Source organism: Sinocyclocheilus anshuiensis, unplaced genomic scaffold, assembly GCF_001515605.1.
Source record: "Sinocyclocheilus anshuiensis isolate Anshui unplaced genomic scaffold, SAMN03320099.WGS_v1.1 scaffold273, whole genome shotgun sequence".
NCBI lineage: Eukaryota > Metazoa > Chordata > Actinopteri > Cypriniformes > Cyprinidae > Sinocyclocheilus > Sinocyclocheilus anshuiensis.
The window spans coordinates 196,190-205,123 of record NW_015540857.1 but is presented as its reverse complement, the minus strand read 5'-3'; positions in this window follow the sequence as shown (position 1 = coordinate 205,123).

The window sequence follows — 8,934 nt, the reverse complement described above, 5'->3', positions numbered from 1 at the left end:
TATATATGTTTCTATAGCAGATCACCATTGATCTTAACATGTTTTTTTGTGGCCTTAAATGTCCACTTGTAAACTGAAATTGCAAAAAAGTCCACAAACTTAATAAAAACAACCTGATTTTCAAAGGTCATGTAAGTAGCTACACTATATTTTCCTGTCTGTAAAATCATGTTGCTTAATGTGCATTTTGAACCATTTCTAGCAAGAAATCGGCTAATTACATTTTTCCAAGACCATCTCCGGATCTGTATATTTAGTGAACCGATATTTGTGCAGAAACATTCAAATAGATTCAGAAATTGTAATTATTGCCACCTCAGCTGGTAAATACTGCTTTTTCTGCTGAGTTTAGTCCGCTTTTCAGAGGGAAACAGTCAGGAGTTGTTCACAAGGATTTACAAAGACAATTACGACCGACTATTTCATCGCTTGACCTTCTGAACGTTAAGGAACGAAATGTGTGTGTTCTGTTTGCGGGTGGCTGGCTGATGGGAGAGAGAATTTAGTATGTTCGGCCACATTCACTCGCGTCCGTTTATAGTGTGCGAGGCGCTGAAAGAAAGTCTTCAGCGGGGATGACTAAGTAGCTAGGCTGTTTTATGGATGGTAACTGTAATATTAGTACTGAAATCTTATTAGTAATTAGTTACACTACTAGTTACTGCAAAAAGTAATATTACAGTAACTAAGTTACTAGTTACTGCCCAGCACTGATCAGGACACAGCTAAGACTCATTGAACTGTCATTCGTATTGGATACTCCCCAGTCATTGCTCCAGTCATTCTGCCTAAACCTTACCTGCCATTCATTCACTAACCTGTTGTCTCCGGTTTGATCTGTGACACCTATCTATGTGTTTGTATATATATGTGTGTGTGTGTAGGCTATATGTATTTAGTAAAACAAAAAAACATTACTAACCATATAAATCCTGACATCTCAGGGTCTGTACCTATTTAGAACCAATATCAGTCAATGCAAATTACATTTGTGCAGAGATATAAAAAATAGATAAAGAAACCATCATTTTTGCCACCTCAGTTGATAAATAATGCTGTTTCTGCTGAGCTTAGGCTGCTTTTCGCAGGGAAACAGTCAGGAACCAGGATTTACAAAGACAATTACGACCTAACATTTCATCGCTTGACCTTCTGAACGTTAAGGAACGAAATGTGTGTGTTCTGTTTGCGGGTGGCTGGCTGATGGGAGAGAGAATTTAGTATGTTCGGCCACATTCACTCGCGTCCGTTTATAGTGTGCGAGGCGCTGAAAGAAAGTCTTTGGAGTATTTTTCAGGTGAACTTTTCTCTCCATACAAATCACCCAACGAGACTCACTGGCCTTCCTGTCGCTTTTTGTCTGTTGTCCTGTTGTCATGGCGATGAGCCGTAGCCGCGCTGCAGTGCTTGCGGGGTTTCGTTCCCAGCTCTCGCTGTGCCAGAAAGGTTCGCCAGAACGCTGAGTCATCGCCTGGAAATGCGCCACGGTAACGGACGAGGGCAGCTCTCCAGGTGCTAAAGTGTCCCGATTCACTTCAGCTCTGATAAAAATCATGCGTTTGAAACTGAAAATATCCAAACTTGACATTTGCTACAGTCGAGTGGTAGTTCAAAATGTTTCTTTTTTTATGACCACATGGGGGCATCGCTATTATGCTGTTATATATTCTACACAAAACGCATCCAGTCTCTTTGAAAACAATTGTGAGTTGGTTAAAACGCATTAAGAGCCTTATAATGCGTTGTTGGTTCATTTACGGATTGTTTGGATGTATTTGTGTTACTGTAATTGTTGTTTACGCTATTTTCTTCTCATCTGCAATGTTTATGCTTAACCACTAGGTGGCAGGCTTGTATTTTTATGCCGTTTTGATCTGTTCTGCAGGGTTATTAAAAAGGAAGCCTCACTCTCTGTCTGGACACGTAGGTTTCTAATCTGTCCCGTGATTCCTACCTGCAGTTTTCGTCTGGTCTGTTTCCACAGATAAACCGTCCAGTCAACAGAAGCTATAAACCACTTATCGCGGTAAAACAAGCTGCCGTGTGGCAGTCAAGTCTATTATGGTTTAGAAGTCACGTGACTCCCCTAATGAGGGGCAACGTGTCGGATATTGATGGTAATATCGTAATATTTTTAGTAATATTTTCCTTAGTGGATACAGTGGATATAAGTAGTATAAATAGCCTATAAACGTAATATAAGATAATATATTGTATATTATAATATATAAAATATTATGTTATGGTGTAATATTATATAATTGTTATTATTATTCGTATTAAAAAATTGTATTAAAGTGATTAATTAATAATATTTAATTATAATAATGTTTTGAATATTTTGAATATTACAATGTTATATTGATATTATAATAGTTTTGTATTGTAGGCCTACTATTTATTCTATTTAATATTGGGTCTCACTTTATAGTAAGTTGCCCTAATATCTGTGTACTTGCATAGTAACTAGATGTCTATAGTATGTAACCACAGTGTAAGTACACATTGGTACATAGTATCTAACGTTAGAGCTGTAATATTTCTGTAACTACACACATGTAACAACTAGGGATATGCCGGTATCAAATTTTCATGTTGCGATTAATTGCTCATGCTTTTATTACGGTATACGGTATTATCACGGTGTTGAAATTTAGTTTTCAAAAAAGTGCTGTCATAATACAGTATAACAGGTTTAATAACTTTTCTCTTATAACAAAAATAACTGAACATTTAAATGCAATAAAGCAATACAGAAAAATGTATAAAGTTAAAAGTTTTACACAGATTAAAGTGCAAAAGGACTATAAAGACCAATAGGTATCACTTTACAACAAGACCTCATTAGTTAACCTTAGTTAATGCATTAACATTCACAATGAGCAATAGCTACATTTGCTACAGAAGTTATTAATCTTTGTTTAAAAAATACAAGTCTTAGTTCATGTTAGCTCATTAAATAACACAGTTGCAACTTTCGATTTTAACAACCTGTTATTAAATATTGGAATACCTAAGATTAATGAATGTTCAGAAGAATTTTTCATTGGCAGTTTATGTTAACTAATGAATTAACTAATGTTAACTAATGAAGCCCTAATGTAAAGTGTGACCGAACAATAAAGAATCAAAACACTTTCAAACAATATCTAGGGCATGTTGTAGTCCAGATTAAAATGTAAAACAAAGTTAGAAAATAAATAGCCTATTAAGTTTAAATATTTAAGTATTTGGCGCTGTGATGAACATCATAGCAAATACACAAATCTGAATGGCTGTTTAAATCATTTAAACACTATTCAGAAACAGAAAGTAGTGCAGCTGCTTTGTTTACAGGGTTTCCGGGGTAACGGCTGCATTTAAATGAATTATTATTATTATTATTATTATTATTTCTGCAGTTTAGCGCCATCTGCTGTCAGAGAGTGAAAGTGCGCTTTCATCCAGAGCGTCTCTCACATTCCGCCATGTGCTTCTCGTCCGTGCTTATTTACTCAGAGTGTGCACGCATCTTTCACGCAGCATACAGCAGTGTTGTGCATTTTGCCCAGTTGATGGGAAAAGTATTCTTAAAATGCATTCAAAATTCTGAATAATTTGTAATATATAATTATTCACGGTATTTAGAAGTGCCCACGATAAAAATATCGTGCATATTCATTACCGGGATATATCGCATTACCGAATACCGGCACAAGTCTAGTAACAACCCTCCGAATGGTTTGTGTAAGTACAAATGTGTAACAGGACATATATAACTACATTTTGTAACGACAATATGTATAAGAGTAATTGGAACCATTCAGCAGGTTTTCTTCAGAAATCAGCACAGACTATAAAAAGCAGTGGTCGTTTTATTATTAAATGTTTACTTCTATAACCCTAAAAATACTAAAAAGCTACAGTAGCAACAACAATAACTCAACCACTTTTTTTTTTTTTTTTTAAGTTTAACAGTAGCTAACTTTTCAAAATGGTGTAGCTTGTTTATTAATAAGAATTTCTTTTGCTAGCTACTTGTAGCGGTTGTAGCGTGACAGAATGCTACACCACTATTTTTGTCACATCGTATCGTGGGAGCATATTTACACTAAGTGAGTTGAAGTAAATATTTGCGACAAAATAGGCATTTTTAGCTTGACTGATTAGCTTAAGGGCCAGATTTAGCCTACTAACAGCTCGCACCAGCGCAAACTGTCTTTTGGCATTAAAATAGTACTGTCAGGATTTAGGCCTACTAAAGATGCGCAGTGAAGAATTAGCAATGAAAAGGCGTGGACAGTTATTTTTGCAACTCGCCTTATTGAATATGTATTTGTAAGAGTTTTCCTTTCAGAAGCAAAATTTATGGGAGGAGATTATTAAAATGAATCACGCAATGCGATTTACTAATGTTTGCGCTTGTCAAATTAGTGGTATTTGCGCCATTATTTAACGCCCCAAAAAAACAAATTTTGTAATCAATGTTATATTAACTATTTTGCGCCTGTGTCGTAAGGACATCACCCGCACCTGATGAGCATCGGCTCTGCTTATTTGCGACTACGCTAATTTGCGCTGCGCTTGGTATATTGTGTTGGTCGATATGTAAATGAGATGTTGTGTCTGTGTTCTTTAATTTGCACGTTGTCCGTAAATCACCTGCAGAAGTTTCCACGCCCATCGCCGCTGTTTTGGAATTGCGATTTCACGCTAATATACCCTGTTTAGTAAATCTGGCCCTAAATGTATTTAGCTATGTTTGATTTGTAGTTTTTATAGTTAACTGCTTTTTTTTTTAGGTTGATTAACTTTTAGCTTGATGAGCTACTGTTTCAAAGTAGCTTCCCCAACATTAGTTGATGTTAGCCAGTTAGCAATACTTGGTTAAATGTCATTTAGCTTACTATGCTGGTGTCTACAACAGGCTATATTTCACAAACAGGCTATATTTCACAAACAGGTGCGGTGGCATGCTGTTATAAAAATTAAATGAAAAATAGGAAATCACTTGCTAGGTTCACCGTAATGTTCCATACGGGGCAGCCGGGTCGATTGGCAGCACAATGGCTGGATCGATATCTGACCCTGTTGTGCCGCTAAGTGAAGAGAGGTTTGATGTATAGCATAGAATTGGTTTGGCTAGGAATCAGGGCTCATATATTTGTAAAAGGCCTTTATTTGAGTCCGTCATCTGCTGCGGTAATTAGAAACGGAAGTAAGACTTAGCGCTCAACTTCCCTGAGATCAACAGGTGAAGCTCAACAAACATAGACGTGCGCACATGGTCAGCTAGAATTAATGCTGCGCTCATGTAACAGTTTCGCAAAACTACCAAATTGAAATGTTTTACCAAGACTTCATTACCCCTGCTGACATTTTTGCTGATGCCAACTAGAATGAAGATCAAGCTGTGTAATATTTGGACATTTACCCTCCTAGACATCGTCTCATTATCGTCCCGTAGTAAACAAGCTTTGCAAACTGGCAAAAACAACATTGGCGCGGTAATTAATTTGGATTAAGTGGATTATGCGGCCCTTGTGATGAATTGGCTGCCTGTTGCAGTTTGGCACCCGAAAACCGTTTGGCTTTTCCTCACCTTACCATGTCAACCCACACGAAGATGCACACAAACAAACACACGCACACAAACAAACACACACACACAAACGCACACACACACACACTTTTAAGAGAAATAATAATAACCTTCTCAGGTTGATGATCATTTTTTGAAAAGTAAGCATGTCTTTATAACTATTTGTTAAAACAAGTATAAAGTTATATAAAATAATAATATTAATATTATATATTTGTAATATTATAATATTATACATAACATGTATAATATAATTGGTGATACTATTGTTATTTGAAAAACAATTAATATAAAGTTTATTATTATTGCTAATAAAATAAAAAATAAAATAAAATAATAGTTATTACAATTATAATACAATAATAATTGTTTTATTAATAATTTTTTTATGTTAATAGAAAATATGTAATAATCACTATTAACAAAATACATTAATATAAAATGTATTATTATATAATATTTTTAATTGTGTAATATTGGTACAAGATTAAAAATAATAAAATATTAATATAATAAGTATGATTATTATTCATTTAATGATAGTTTTTTTTTTATCTAATAATAGTGGTAATATAAAATAATACTGTTCATTAATATGATCAATATTAACATTATTAATTAATAAACCATTTATAATAATAATAATATTTAAAATTATAGAAAAAATGACTAAAATAGCAATACAATAATATTAAGTAATTAAAATGTTAATTAATTACTTAATGGACTATATAACTAACTTAACATATTAATGACTGTAAAAGTATTATTATTACTAATAAAATAACAATATTAATCAACATTAATACAATAAATTAATATAAAATATACTATATTATAAACTAGAAACAATAAAATATTAATATAATAATAACAATCACAACCAATAACTAGGATAATAATTATTTAAAGGCATAACATTATTGTTGTTATTTAAAGCATAACATAATATTAATATAAAATAATAATAAAAATATAACAATAATAACATTATTCAAAATGAATTAAAGAGGTCATATGATGCGATTTAAAAATTTCCTTTCTCTTTGGAGTGTTACAAGCTCTTGGTGCATAAAGAAGATCTGTAAAGTTGCAAAGACTAAAGTCTCAAATCCAAAGAGATATTCTTTATAAAAGTTCAGAGTCAGCCACACCTACCTAAAACGGCTCGTTCTAACACGCCCCCACATATCTACCTCACTATGTGGGAAGATTTGCATAACGTCGCCCAAACGTTCACGCAAAGAAAGAAGGCGTAACTTTTAGTCTCACTGTAGTTTTGTTGACGCTGCAGCCATGTCGTGAAGATGCTGTGTGCTTCGTTGTGAAAGCGAAACTACTTTGTTTGGTCTTCCAAAAGAGGACGATATCGCGGCACGATGCAATGCGTAAAAAGACAGTATAAGTCATTATAATCAGTAATTATGTCCCCACTGGATGCAACAAATGCCTCGTTTGTAATGGGTTTTAATGTTTTTGTCTCATCGCTCCGGCCGGGACACGGCATCAACAGTATGTGAGGGGCGTAACATTTCCGTCTCACGCTTGAGGTATTCGGCCAATCACAACGCATTGGATAGCTGGCCAATCACAGCACACCTCGCTTTTCAGACCGATGAGCTTTGTAAAAATCGACGCGTTTCAAAAAGGCGGGGCGTAGAGGAGAAACAATAATGTACAGTATGTGGAAAATAATGTGTTTTTTTAACTTTAAACCGCATAAACACATTTCATTACACCAAATACACAAAATAATGTTCTTTTTAGCAACATATGACCCCTTTAAGGTAATATAATAAATATAAAAGTAGTAGTAGTAGTATTAAAAGTTTTTGTGACATACAGTGCATAAAATGACGGCCACAACACAACCGGTGTCTGATGTCAACCTTTCCTCTGAGTAATTGGCAGAGACAGGAATAGTAAATCCAGGTCAGCAGGCCGCTTGTAATGTGGGGTCAGAGGAGATTAGCTCTTTAGCCAAGTTCACCTCACTGCGACGCACACTGATCTCCCACTCACTGCAAACACAGCCTATTACACTAAACACATGAAGGGTACTTTTGAGAAGTATATTTAAAATCTTTGTATCATTTCTGCAGTATTACAGTAAGAAAAGGTTAATGCTAATGCTAACAGAGAAATAAGAGCTAGCATAAGCAAGCATCTGAATAAAAATAAAAATGCACACAGTACATATTAAATACCATGTGAATTTTGGCAAATGTAGACATAAAAGACAGTACACAGATCACAGATGCTAGTATGCTAATCTGAATTTAGGCTAGTCAAAACAGTGGACCCTAGTGATTGTTTTTGAGACATTTTTTAAACTATCTTTTGTATTCTACAGAAAAAGAAAGACATACGGGGTTAGAATGACATGAGGGTAAATAAATGATGATTAATTTTCATTTTTTAATACTGTGCACTCGGTTTCCACAGCAAACTGGACATGTTGAGGCATGTTTCCTCTCAGGATGAATTCAAGTTCTTGTTCTAATAGCAAATGTGGAAACGGTTCAAGAATGTGTAATATTTTAATGAGCCAATACTTAATTTCAACCTTGGAAACTATATCAAAACATAACCATACTTTATTATTTAACCGCAGAACGTGTTCAAACCGAAGCACAACCTAGCAGAAAGGCCTTTCATTACCTCAGAGGCATTAACATTGAAAACTGCACCCAAAGGGAGGCTGCTGTGAATCACAGAAAAACAACTCATTTGTTTGGAATTGGCTCTGAAGGGAAAAAGATTCATTAAAGAATTGTTCAGAGGGCAGATGAGGGTTTGGTTTTTTTTATTATTATTATTTATTGTTATTCATCTCATGGTTTTCAATTACCGTGACCAGTTTCAGACAAAGAAAGAGAAAGACAGAAATAAATAAAGGTTTGCATAATTATGAATTGCAAATTTAAAAAAAAAAAATGCTCTCATTTTCAGAGAAATGAAAATTATATGCAATATTCATCCTTTGCCATAGACTATATAATAATAATAATAATAATAAATATTTGTTATAATATACTATTATTATTATATTTATTACTATTTAAATAAAAATAACAAGTAATAATAAGATATGCTGTTTTTTAATATTGCTTAAAATTAACATTATTAATTAATATAACATTTATTATTGTGTAAAAAGTATACTAATTTAAAATAATTATAATATTAATTACAATATTGTAACTATATTATATGAAAATTATAAATATTAATATAAAATAATAATAAAATATAATTGTATAATAATAAAATGTATTACTACTACTAGTAATACTAGTAAAACTACTGCAGCTCATCCAGAACGCTGCTGCCAGAATTCTGACTAGAACCAG